General features: G+C 39.8%; 1 long non-coding RNA gene across 1 annotated transcript in view; it reads left to right on the forward strand.

The window, feature by feature from the left end:
* LOC141277947 (uncharacterized) overlaps positions 1–9,443 on the forward strand; it is an 88,550-nt gene extending 79,107 nt beyond the window's left edge. The window contains exon 3 of the long non-coding RNA XR_012329919.1: positions 9,412–9,443. This is a non-coding gene — a long non-coding RNA (uncharacterized lncRNA). The remainder of the gene's footprint in view (positions 1–9,411) is intronic.
* Positions 9,444–13,023: the final 3,580 nt, after the last annotated feature.

Consider the following 13,023-nt stretch of genomic DNA (forward strand, 5'->3'; position numbering starts at 1 on the left):
CATATGTCGGGCTTCCCTGGTGGCGCAGTGGTTGAGGGTCTGCCTGCCGATGCAGGGCACACGGGTTCGTGCCCCGGTCTGGGAAGATCCCACATGCCACGGAGCGGCTGGGCCCGTGAGCCATGGCCACTGAGCCTGCGCGTCCGGAGCCTGTACTACGCAATGGGAGAGGCCACAACAGTGAGAAGCCCAGCAAAAACGTATGTCTACATCTCCAATGGTGGAAAGTAATTTCATTTTTAAATTTAGAGAAAATCTATTCTTCTTGTATGTAAATGATATGGAAACAGTCGTCAATAGTAAATCCAAGTTCCATAATCGATGAAGAAGAGAGAAGGACAGCTGGCAAGTGGCTTTACTTTTGACTTGGGCACTTATTTGCCGTATAACCTTAAAAAAGGCACCTAAACTCCTGGGACCTCAGTTTGAATCTTTAAAATATGGGCTAATCTAGTTGAGGCAGCTGGTGTGGAGGGAAGTAGCTTGAGTCTGAAGTCTCATCTGAGTTCTGCTCCAAATGAGCAAAGCGACACTGGCAAGTCATTTCAGCTCCTCAGTTCTTCCTGTCTTGTGAAACAAGGAGATTGGATTTCTTCCTCTTTCTATTAAAAACCTATTCTATATCCCATTATCTTATTGTAAGGTTCACGTGGGTGTGAAAGTGCTTTGTAAACTGTGAGTTATTATACAATTCTAAGGTCTTCTTAGCAGTATAAATAATAAAGTTGGCACTGAAGAGGAGGGACTAAATAATCAAGAACTGCTAGGTTTGGGGGTTCTATTAGGATCTCTGAAGTCATTTGAGTTCATGAGCAATTTTTCCCCCAAAATATAAATGTTGAATTAAAACATTTAAATGTCAAAATGGATGCAAGCTCTTATACCACTTTTGAAGTTGGAGCTTATTTATTTGTTTATTTTTCGTCATGAAGCTGTCTGTTTCCTGGGTTGATGGTTTTCAAAGGACTAAGTTTTTCATACTTTAAGAGCTTAGGAGAAGCATGTCTATTACTTTTTTCCACTGGCAGGAATAGCAGGAGCCCCAGCTATCCTGAGAAAAGACAAGGAGCCAGGAGCAATTTTTAAGTTCACATATTAATTATTATTATTATTATTATTTTGCCTCACCGTCGCGACATGTGGGATCTTAGTTCTGAGACCAGGGGTCAAACCTGCACCCCTGCAGTGGGAGCATGGATTCTTTTTTTTTGCAATACGTGGGCCTCTCACTGTTGTGGCCTCTCCCGTTGCGGAGCACAGGCCCCAGACGCACAGGCTCAGCAGCCATGGCTCACGGGCCCAGCTGCTCTGTGGCATGTGGGATCTTCCCGGACCGGGGCATGAACCCGTGTTCCCTGCATCGACAGGCGGACTCTCAACCACTGCGCCACCAGGGAAGCCCGGAAGCATGGATTCTTAACCACGGGACCACCAGGGAAGTCTCAAGAGCAATTTTTAAGTTAAAAATAGAGTCACTGAATTGCTATTCAGCATCAGTATAATTACTAATATTTATTGTTTATAATAATTGAGCACTGGTAGCCTAATTACTTGTAATACACCCCTAAACGGTACACTGTAGTGTACCCCACACTTACTAAGAGGATAGGTGCCATTATTTACTGTTTTTCTTACTTCCAGCAGTTCTACTCTTCACAGGTATCATTAAGCTTTTTTTACTTTAAATGAATGATTAACGAGATTATCCACTGTGAACTGAGTACAACCAGGAGGAGTACTTGCAACAGGAAAGTATAAAAATCTAGTAAAAGATAAAGAGAACTGTATCCTGCAGAAATCTTGAGATGCAGTAAGGAGATCAGTTACTATATGACTCAGAATTCTCCAGAGTTTTACAGAAAACCCTTCTAGATTTATGTAACTTCTCTGTTCCTATTTTCTGTTGCATTTCAAGGACCAGTTGAATGGGCAACCAAAGTTTTCATCTTTTCCTCTAGGCAGTGATTGTAGAAGAGATTTGAATAGCTGCCTCTCCTTACCCCAATTTCCAGTCTGACCCAGGGTGAACACACACACACACACACACACACACACACACACACAATAAGCCTGCGTGAAAAGGAAGTCAATCCATTTGGAAGTTTAACCAATCTAGGCAATTTATTTGACACGACATCTGTCATGATTTTATCCAGCTTGAGACTTCTAACCCTGTAATGCTAATTTTACAACAATAAGGCAAGACAGTTTTAAAACATCATCGATTCCAAAATAAATATCCATGTTTTGTCTGCCCTATGCTCATAGTGTATCTAAAATCTGTCTTTTATTTCATCAAAACTTTTTATTTACTTCAGATATTTGTTTTGTTTTTACTTCCAACAACAAATCTTTTCTACTTAAGCAAAGGGATCAATTAACCTGCCTTTAAAAAGATACTCTTGTCTTTTAATTTCTTTATCTATCTGGGTGATGCAGAAGGTGTTCTTTCTGAGACCCGAGCATATTAATTTTTCAGTGGTTTCCACTGCGCTGATGAAGAGTTCCAGACAGGGTATTCCCTGTTTTCGGCAGTAGCCTCACTCACAGTATTAGCTGTCAGATTCGCTGCCAAGATTCCTTTGCTATTGACCTTAGTAAGACCAACCTGGGTTTGTGTTTCATGGCCGTTCGTAGGCTGTCGTGTATGCCCTGCCCACAGAGGAAGTGAAGAATATCACCGTCCTTTACAAGTTGTCATTCCTGATGCTGTGAACCATTTCCCAGCTCTTCCTTAGTCATTTCCTTACAACTCTTGGGCAATGTTTGTTTCATTTCTTAGACTTGGTTGGGTAGCTAGTTAACACTGAGACATGCAAATGGTTTCTTTTTTTTTTTCATTTTTAATATGTTTTATTTGTAAATGTATTTGTGTATAACACGTCATTTCCAAGATACATGGGCAGTTTGTTTTCATTTTTCTTTTTTTAAAATTAATATTTTATTGGAATATAGTTGATTTACAATGTTGTGTTAGTTTCTGCTGTGCAGTAAAATGAGTCAGTTATATATACACATATATCCACTGTGTTTTAGATTCTTTTCCCATATAGGTCATTACAGAGCATGGAGTACAGTTCCCTGTGCTATACAGTAGGTTCTTATTAGTTATCTATTTTATGTATACTAGTGTGTATATGTCAATCCCAGTCTCCCGCAAATGGTTTCTTTGTATTGTCATTTGCTTTCAAGAAGAGTTTGCTGTCGAGGAGAGCTACATGGGTTAAAGATTTATGAGACTGCACCTAAGATTTTTATCTTTTTGTGTTTCCAGACTCTAGTTAACTAAAGGTATTACCATCAGTCAATGGCAGATCCCTCGAATTTTCTATGAATCAATTTTATTTCTGCTATCCAGACTGGTGCCACAGGATATGTTCACCTTGACCCTTGGGGTCGGGGTGGGGAGGTGGAAGAGGGGAATGGCATTGGTGTGACTGGACCTGGAAACCTTGAGCCATTCATTAGCATATTTATGAGCATGCATGACATCTGTGCCAGATGGTCTGTGAAATGGAGAAAGCATGCATACACTTTACTGTCTACATTTGGGTGAGTAGTAGTGGATGGATAAGAAGAACTTAGGAATGAAAGCTCAAGAAATGACTAAAATTTGTCTTAGATAATTGAATAATGTTTTCTCAACTAAGATAAAAATATACAAGCATGAGGTCTTTTGGTAAATTCTATATATGACATTTCTCTATGGGATAGATTTGCTTATGTGTTCATTTAACCACACTTATTAGGCATCTGCCATGCACCTCAATCTGTGCTAAATACTGGTAATTAAATATGTAAAATATATATTACATGTTATATATGTGTGTGTGTGTATACGTATATAAAATATATATGTATAATCTCTTTTGAGGAATTCACAGTCTAATGAAAGGATAGACATTCTATGTAATGTGATAGTGGCTGAGCAATCCCTCTCAGGTCCTGGTGTGTGGTCTTTCCTTCTCCTTCTCTACCTGCCATCAGGGTGACCAAGACTGCCATCTCCTTCAGGTGGGAGGCATGCCTGTGAGTATTCTAGGTCACTGAAAAGGGAATTTCCAATATTGCACAGTTAAGAAGGGGCTGTCCTGTGGAAAACCTACACCCAAAGTGATGGGGAGAATGGCTAACTTCACTTCTCCCAGGATGGCAGCCGGTGTTCTCTGGAGTTCTGAGGAAGATCTGCCGGCTTGGGTCACCTGCTAAGCGACAGCTTGCATGGTGATGGGCAGTTCCCTACTCCTCTCCATGTAATTATCCTAGTTCTTGTTGTAGTTTCTCTTCTCCACATAACACTCGTGGGGTCGGAGAGGATGTACGGAAGTTAGAAGAGCCAATGTGTGCTCTAAAGAAGGGAGCTGGGCCAACTGCATATCTTGGAAATAATTCTGTGCTGCCTCCTTAGGTTTTCCTTTTAAAATTTTTCTCTAAAGTGGTGTTTCTGTGCTGTGGACCTCTATGGCTGGCTGGTGATTCTCAGAATATTGCTTATAAATCCAAAAATAAAACATACAGGATTGCAAAGGAAACCAATTATATTGAAATATAGTCATCAAAATACCTTAAAAAACAGTAATAGAGGAGACTTCCACTTCCTGGAAGTTGGAATAGATATTCTTTCCCCTATTCCTCCCACTAAATACAACTAAAATCCCTGCATGTTATATATGAAACAATCATAAAAAGACTCTGAAAAGTGAAGAGAATAAGAAGACCAGCTGGAGACTTTAGGGCCCAAAGAATAATAATATGATGAGTTTCCTAGATTGTCTTTTTGCTTCACATATCCCGGATCTGGAGCTGAAAAAGCTGGTAACCCAGAAATGTCAAGGCAGGCAGACAGGAAAGTCTCAACAAAAGCCTTCTTTCTTTAGCCAAAGGACCAGGGAAGGATTCAGCCTAACAAGACAGAAAACTTTTAAACAATAAGTACTCTATTCCAGCCAAACACCAAACACGCGCACGCACACACACACACACACACACGCACGCACAAATCTGTGGCCATACCCATGCCCATGCCAGCAAAGTCTGAATGGGGAGCTAGGTTTCGACCTTTGTCAGACTCTGAGCCAGCGAGGTTTCAGTGGAGATCTAGTTAGGAGCTGAAACTCTCAGCCCTCCCCAGCAGTAAAAACGAGCATCTGTCCCCCCTCAGGTGTCAACAGAGGCCAAGTGGGAAACTTGGACTTCTAATCCTGGAAATAATAAGGCAGCATCTATCTTCTCCTACTGGAGTAGGGAGATATGAAGGCAACTAACACAGAAGGTTTAAATAAGATCCAGGGTCTCATAACAAAATAATTAAAACGTCCAGATTTTAATATGAAATCACTTGTCATGCAAAGAACCAGGAAAAATCTCAACTCAGTGAAAGAAGATAACCAGCTGATACCAACAGTGAGATGACAGAGATGTTAAAATGACCTGAGAAAGAGTTTAAAGCCATCATAAAAACCCTTCAATAAGCAATTATGAGCACATGTAAAACACATGAAAAATAAAAAGTTTCAGCAAAGAAATAGAGGACATAAAGAAGAACCAAATGGAAAAATTAGAACTGAAACATTCAATAAACTAAATGAAAACAGTCAACGAATGGGCCCAATAGCAGAGTGGATAAGACAGAGGCAACAATACAGTGAACTTGAAGATAAAATAGGAATTACTTAATCTGAGAAAAAGAGAGAAAATAGACTGAGGAAAAACAAACAAACAAAAAAACAAACAGAGCCTCAGGTACCTGTGGGACTGTAATAAAAAAGCTAACATCTGTGTCATCAGAGCCCTGAAAAGAGAGGAGAAAGGGTGGGGCTGAAAGGAAATGGCTGAAAACTTCCCAGTTTGACAAGAGAGCTAAACCTACATATTCAAGAAACTGAGTGGGTCACAAAAAGGATAAATCTGTAGAAATACACATCAAAGCATATCAAAGTCAAACTTCTAAAACTGAAATGGAGATTTCTTAAAAAAACTAAAAATGGAACTACCATATGATCCAGTTATTCCACTTTGGGATATTTATGCAAAGAAAAAGAAAACAGTAATTCAAAAACCATATGCACCCCAATGTTCACTGCAGCATTATTAACAATAGCTAAGATATGGAAGCAACCTAAGTGTCCATTGATAGATGAATGGATAAAGAAGATGTGGTATATATATACATATTTCATTATATATGGAATATCATTTAGCCATTAAAAAATGAAACCTTGTCATTTGAGATAACATGGATGGACCTTATCCTAAGTGAAATGTCAGACAGAGAAAAACAAATATTGTATTTCGCTTATATGTGGAAACTGAAAAACAAAACAAAGGAACAAACAAAACAGAAACAGACTCATAGATACAGAGAACAAACTGGTGGTTGCCAGGTGGGGGTAGGGGAGGGACAGATGAAACAGGTGAAGGGGATTAAGAGTTACAAACTTTCAGTTATAAAATAAATAAATCACAGGATGTCACGTACACATAGAGAATGTAGTCAATAATACTGTAACAACTTTGTATGGCAACAGATGGTAAGTGGTCTTACTATGGTGATTATTTCATAGTGTACAAAATTATCCTATGTTGTACACCTGAAACTAATATAATACTGTAACTAATTTAACTCAATAAAAAAGGGGGGATAAAACAAAAGGAAAAAATCTTGTAAGTAGTGAGAGAAATGACCTTACCTATAGGGGGAAAACAATCTGAATGACAGCAGACTTATCAGAAACCATGGAGGCTAGAAGGCATATCATTTTTTAAGTGCTGAAAGAAAAGAACCATGAACACAAAATTCTGTATCCAGTGCAAATGCCCTTCAGGAATGAAAGGGAAATCAAGACATTCTCTGATGAAGGAAAACTGAGACCACTTTCCACCATTAGACCTACTTCTAGTTCTTATCTTATAAAAGCAAGAGGAAGTAAGGTAGGCATCCCATAACCAATTCAAAACATAAGTGGTAAAAGAGGGTTTGATATTAAAAGTCAGATGTTAGACATTCTGTTTCAGCTTTCACAGTAAAATAAATAACCTAAACAGAAAAGGCAAAAGATGATATGGAAAAAGACATGAACAGACATTTCACCGAAGAGGATATTCCGACAAGTAAGCTCTTGAAAAGATGTTCAACATCATTAGCCTTTAGGGAAATGCAAATTAAAACCCTAATCAATATCACTACACACCTACTAGGCTGGCTAAAATAAAAAACTATTTTAACTCAAAATGTTTGTGAGAATGGGAGAAAACTACATTACTCATACATACATTGCTGGTGAAAATGTGAAATGATACAGCCACTGAAAAACAGTTTGGCAGTTTTCTTACAAAACTAAACATGTATAACCCAGCAATTGCACTCTTGTTATCCCAGAGAAATGAAAACGTGAGTTGACACAACAACCTGTACATGAATGTTTGCAGCAGTTTTGTTTATAAGAGCCCAAACTGGAGGCAATCCAGGTGGATTTCGGCGGGTAAATGGTTAAACAGATGATGCTACACTCACACTATGGAATAGGACTCAGCATAAAAAGAATAACTCACTGATACACACACCAACTTGGATGAATATCCATAGTGTGACGCTGGTGGGAAAGCCAGTCCCTAAAGTTTGCATACCGTAAGATTCCATTTGTATGACATTCTAGAAACGACAAAATTTCAGAAATGGATAGGAGGTTGTGGTTTTCAGGGGTTTAGGATAGGGTGGGGTGGGAGAAATGTATGTATGATTATAAAGAAGACAAGGCAAGGAATCCTTGTGGTGACGGAAATATATTCTATATCTTGAACTATCCATGTCAATATACCAGTCGTGATATTTTACTGTAGTTTTGCAAGATGTTACTATTGGGGGAAAATGAGTAGAGAGTACACAGGATCTCTCTGTATTGTTTCTTACAACTGTACGTGAATCTACAATATCTCAAAAGAAAATATTTACTTAAAATAAACTATGATAGAGTAATACGTGTACTTCTTCATGAACACTTTAAACAAGATCTACTGGCGGGTCTAATGACTCTTGAGATTTGGAAGTAATAATGATAGTAAATAAGATTTCAAAATATCTTCAACAACTGTAATGTGACGTAAAAATATCTGTGCTTTCTATTTGTGACGGAGTCTCATGTCTCGCTACTACTGTTGTGGTTTATTGCTAGATTCACAATGGAAGGAAATGCTAAATTTAGCCTGGGGTTAGTGAAAATGAAGATGTAATTCCCTCCTATCCAAGGGCACAAACCCCCAAAAGGTCTGTGGACAGGTTCAGAACCTCTGCTCTAGATCATATGTGAAGTGTTAAAAAAAAATAATAAACAAAGAAACAAACTGGACACCGAACAAGGTTGAGTTCTCTTTCTTCCTGAGAAACAGTTCCACGTCTTGCCCAAGCAATGAGAATGCTTTTGATTGACAGGGAAATGCTTCTACAAGCAAGTGCACAAGGGAAGAGATTAATGTTGTGGGATAGATATTATCTCAATAAAAATGCTATAATGGGGCTTCCCTGGTGGCGCAGTGGTTGAGAGTCCGCCTGCAGATGCAGGGGACGCGGGTTCGTGCCCCGGTCTGGGAAGATCCCACATGCCGCGGAGTGGCTGGGCCTGTAAGCCATGGCCGCTGAGCCTGCGCGTCTGGAGCCTGTGCTCCGCAATGGGGGAGGCCACAGAGGTGAGAGGCCCGCGTACCGAAAAAAAAAAAAAAATGCTATAATGAAGGCGTGAACAAAATAATGTGTGTGATCAGAAAAAAGAAGTATTTTTTCTGCCTAGGGGTTTGTCCATGAAGTTTTAAAGGAAGCAAATTTTTGTCGAGGATTTCAAGAAGGAGTAAGGAAATCTCAGTGTCCATAAGGAGGAAAGAAGGGCATTTCAGGCAAGAAAACAATACATGCTGAGGCCTAGGGCGTGGAGCTCCAGAGAAGCTTTTCCTCTCAAGGGATGTAGAGATGTCTGCTTTGGTGGCAGGCCAGGGTGCCCTAGTGGAGAGTGAAGAGAATAATTTTAAAAAACTATGAAAGTAAGCTGGAAAAGTAATTGAATCAGAATGAGAGGAGCCTGCCGGTAGATTTGGAGCTGAATGTAAGTCCTATGGGGTTGTGAACAGATCTTCCTAGGTGAAGAAATGAAGTGATCTCATTTGATTTTTAGGAAGGGAAAGGGAATTAATAAACGTGGGTGGCTACTAAGTGCCTGGACAGTGGTAAGTACAGTGCATGCAGTGTTTCTTAGATTTCTTAAAACCATGTATGAGGTTGGTACAATTTACAAGTAAGAAAACAGTCTGAGAGAGGTTGAGTACTAAGCCAAAGACTGAACAACAATTACAGTGGTGGAATCAAGATGACAACTGGAATCTGATTATTCTTTCTGCTCCACAACCTTTCCACTCCTTTCTTAGGATGAACTGAGCATGTCCAGGCTGGAGATGGGAGAACTTTCAGTAGAAAGTTGTAGTGAAGAATCCAGGTGAGAGGTGGTGAGGACCTGCCCAAAGGTATACTGTCTTCATGTAAATTACTTAGAATACTATTGTTGTTGGTTGTCTTCATGCAAATTCTTTCTCCACTATTTTATTTTTATTTTATTTTATTTTCCAGTTTTATTGATGTCTTCACATTGTAAATTTAAGGAGTAGAGCTGTGAGGAGAATCTCTGAGGTTTAGTAACTCAGTAATGTGAATGGTTGAGGTTTCTAACTTTCATAAAAAGTATATATAGTGACAGGTTTTTATCCCAGGGAATAAAGTATGTGATAAAGTCAGTAACATGATAGTATACTAGGAAGAGAAGCAGGTTGCTACCTGAGGAAATAAACCATAACAAATAATCAGAAGGTCAGGAGCTCTCTAGAAACATTAGCCTGGAGTATCAAACTAATAACAGTAGCAAAAACTTTAGATTAAACCAGGTATCTTTACTGATTTGAGAAATACCTCAAGGGGTTGTTATATTTTAGAATATAAAAACACTGAATGTAATATGTTGGTGAAAACATTCTTTTTCTTACGGATAAAAATTATTTTGGAATTAATAGAAAGCTATGGCTTAGCTAAAACAAGTTTTATGTCTAGTTTATTCAAAGAGGATTTGTTATTGCAAAGCAGAACCAGGCTTTTGTTTAGTTCCTCAGTTGGTGAATACAAATTCACGGAACATCTGACAATACTGCACAGCTAAAGTGTGCCTTCCCAGACCACCCAGTTTTCTCCCTATCTCACCACTTAGCTTAATTTTTTTTTTTAGGTAAGCATTTGCCATAATCTAGAATTAACTTGTTTGTTTACTTGTTCATTATCTATTGACCCCAGTGGAATGTAAGTTCCAGGGGCAGGAAACCTGTCTCTCTTCTTCAACGAGGTGTCCTCAGTGCTTTGCACAGAGTATGCACTCAACAAGTATTTGCTGAATGAGAGATTAGATGCAGAGATTAATAAACTGGTGTGCCATGGGAATGTGAGTTAAGTCTTGAAGCATCTATGGGATATGGGTAGGATAAAGGGAGTAGGGAACCTATTCAGGCAGGTCAACACAAGTGAAATGATGGTGGCTTTGTTAATGGGGTTAAGGAGGCAAGCAGAGAGATTAAAGCAGTGATTTTATGGTAGATTGTTTGGGGGAAAATTAAGGTTGTTAGTGGAGAGGCAGATTGCAGAGAAGATGCAAAGCCAAGCAGGATTTTAGAGTTAGAAGAGATTTCACGATCCAATCAACTCCCTTAAACATGAAGTGGCTGGAGGGACTTCCCTGGCGGTCCAGTGGTTAAGACTTCGCCTTCCAACGCAGGGGTTGCGGGTTCGAGCCCTAGTCGGGGAACTAAGATCCCACATGCCTTGGGGCCAAAAAACCAAAACAGAAGCAGTATTGTAACAAATTCAATAAAGACTTAAAAACATATGGTCCACATCAAAACAAAAATCTTAAAAAAAAAAAAGAAGATGAAGTGCCTGGGGTGCTGAGAGGTGATGGGTGACCTAGACAGGTAACTAAATGGTTAATGCTGTTACGATCAGAAATCTCATTCTGTTGACTTCCAATCCAGTGCTCTTCCTATGGTACTTTGGAAATAGGAGAGCAATGAAACTGAATGAAACACAGTATATGGTAAAGTTGGTGTTTATGAAAAGTAATCTGACTCAGTATGTAGGGTGAGTTGGAAAGGGAAAACTCTAATTCCAAGAGAACAGGCAATACACTGGAAAGTAGTGTTGTAAGCAGTGGAGCTGCAAATCAAATTTCTAAATATATTCCTTGTTTTATGTTTATTTGCTCATTTAATGCTTTCCAGTCATGTTTGAACTGATAAAGACAATAGTCCATGCAGTCGGGATAAAAATCATGTGTGTTCTAAATTTCACTTTATGATGGCCCAATTTCTGGTATTCTCCCCAAGTCCCTATTGAGTCATGGACTGCCTCTGCAGTGGCTTTAGAACAATCACACAAATATCAGTTCCTTTTTAGCAGAGTGTGTGATAGACATTGTTGATCGCCCATACAGTTTCATTTCCTCCTTACTAACAAAACCCTACTTTCCTTCAGCAACCCACCTCAACCCTAGGCATGATCCCTCTCCTGGACCGAGTGGCATTGGATCCTGGTGATGATTCCACAGCTTTGCCAAGGATCCTTTAAAAGCCCAACCTTGGGCTTCCCTGGTGGCGCAGTGGTTGAGAGTCTGCCTGCCGATGCAGGGGACACGGGTTCGTGCCCTGGTCTGGGAGGATCCCACATGCCGCGGAGCGGCTGGGCCCGTGAGCCATGGCCGCTGAGCCTGCGCATCTGGAACCTGTGTTCCACAACGGGAGAGGCCACAACGGTGAGAGGCCCGCGTACCGCAAAAAACAAAAACAAAAAAAGCCCAACTTTAAGCCGATCTGTGCATGATTTCTTCTCTGGACTGCTACAGGTTGACCCAAAGAGACTTAAGAAACCTTTTTCACTGTACTTGGAGGAGCGATCTCTTGTCTCCATCACTCCTCTCACCAGTGGCAACCCTTTTTTTTTTTTTTAACATCTTTATTGAGGTATAATTGCTTTACACTGTTGTGTTAGTTGCTGCTGTATAACAGAGTGAATCAGCTATACATATACATATATCCCTATATCCCCTCCCTCTTGCGTCTCCCTCCCACCTTCCTTTATCCCACACTTCTAGGTGGTCACAAAGCACCGAGCTGATCTCCCTGTGCTATGGGGCTGCTTCCCACTAGCTATCTATTTTACATTGGGTAGTGTATATATGTCCATGACACTCTTTCAGTTGGTCTCAGCTTACCCTTCCCCCTCCCTGTGTCAAGTCCATTCTCTAGTCTTCGTCTTTATTCCTGTCCTGCCCCTAGGTTCTTCCCTTTTGTGACCATGGTGGAAGCCAATCTGTTGACAAAACAGAAGTATAGAGGAGGGCTAGAGAAACAATGGCCAGTCACAGCAGGAGCCCGGATTGCACAATGACTGGGGTCAATCCTATCTTTGAATTTCCATATTTTGCAAGCCAGCTTGATTGGGGTTTTTGACTCTTTGCAGACAAAATCATCCTATGATAGATGTAAGCTAGAAGACTGTAGAGGGGATATCTACTGCAACAGAATTCCCATGATGGCAGAGACCATGTATCTTGTTTGCTGCTCAGTGGGTACCGGGCTGAATATTGTTGAATGTGTGAAAGCAACATCCTAATCCTAATTCTAATTCTAATTCTAATTCTGTGCAAAGGAGTCAGTTCCCTTAAGAAACTAGTTCTTTCAAGTCAGGATTTTCTAGTGGTCCTCCAGTCTACAATATTTACTGATCTCCATCATGTCTAGAAAATTATACCAAGTAGTGTTAGTAGCAAATGCTTAAATAAATAATGTTACTATTAAACATCATTTGCTAGCACTGTTATAAGCATTTTACATGTATCCATCCATGTATTTGGAAAAAAATCAAAAGAGCAGAAAGACCTGTTAAAGGGGTCTGTTCCTTGCTGTTATATAGCTGAGAGGCAGTGAGGTTAAGAGGTTCCATAATAT

This window comes from Tursiops truncatus, chromosome 1 (genome assembly GCF_011762595.2).
Source record: "Tursiops truncatus isolate mTurTru1 chromosome 1, mTurTru1.mat.Y, whole genome shotgun sequence".
NCBI classification, from domain to species: Eukaryota; Metazoa; Chordata; class Mammalia; order Artiodactyla; family Delphinidae; genus Tursiops; species Tursiops truncatus.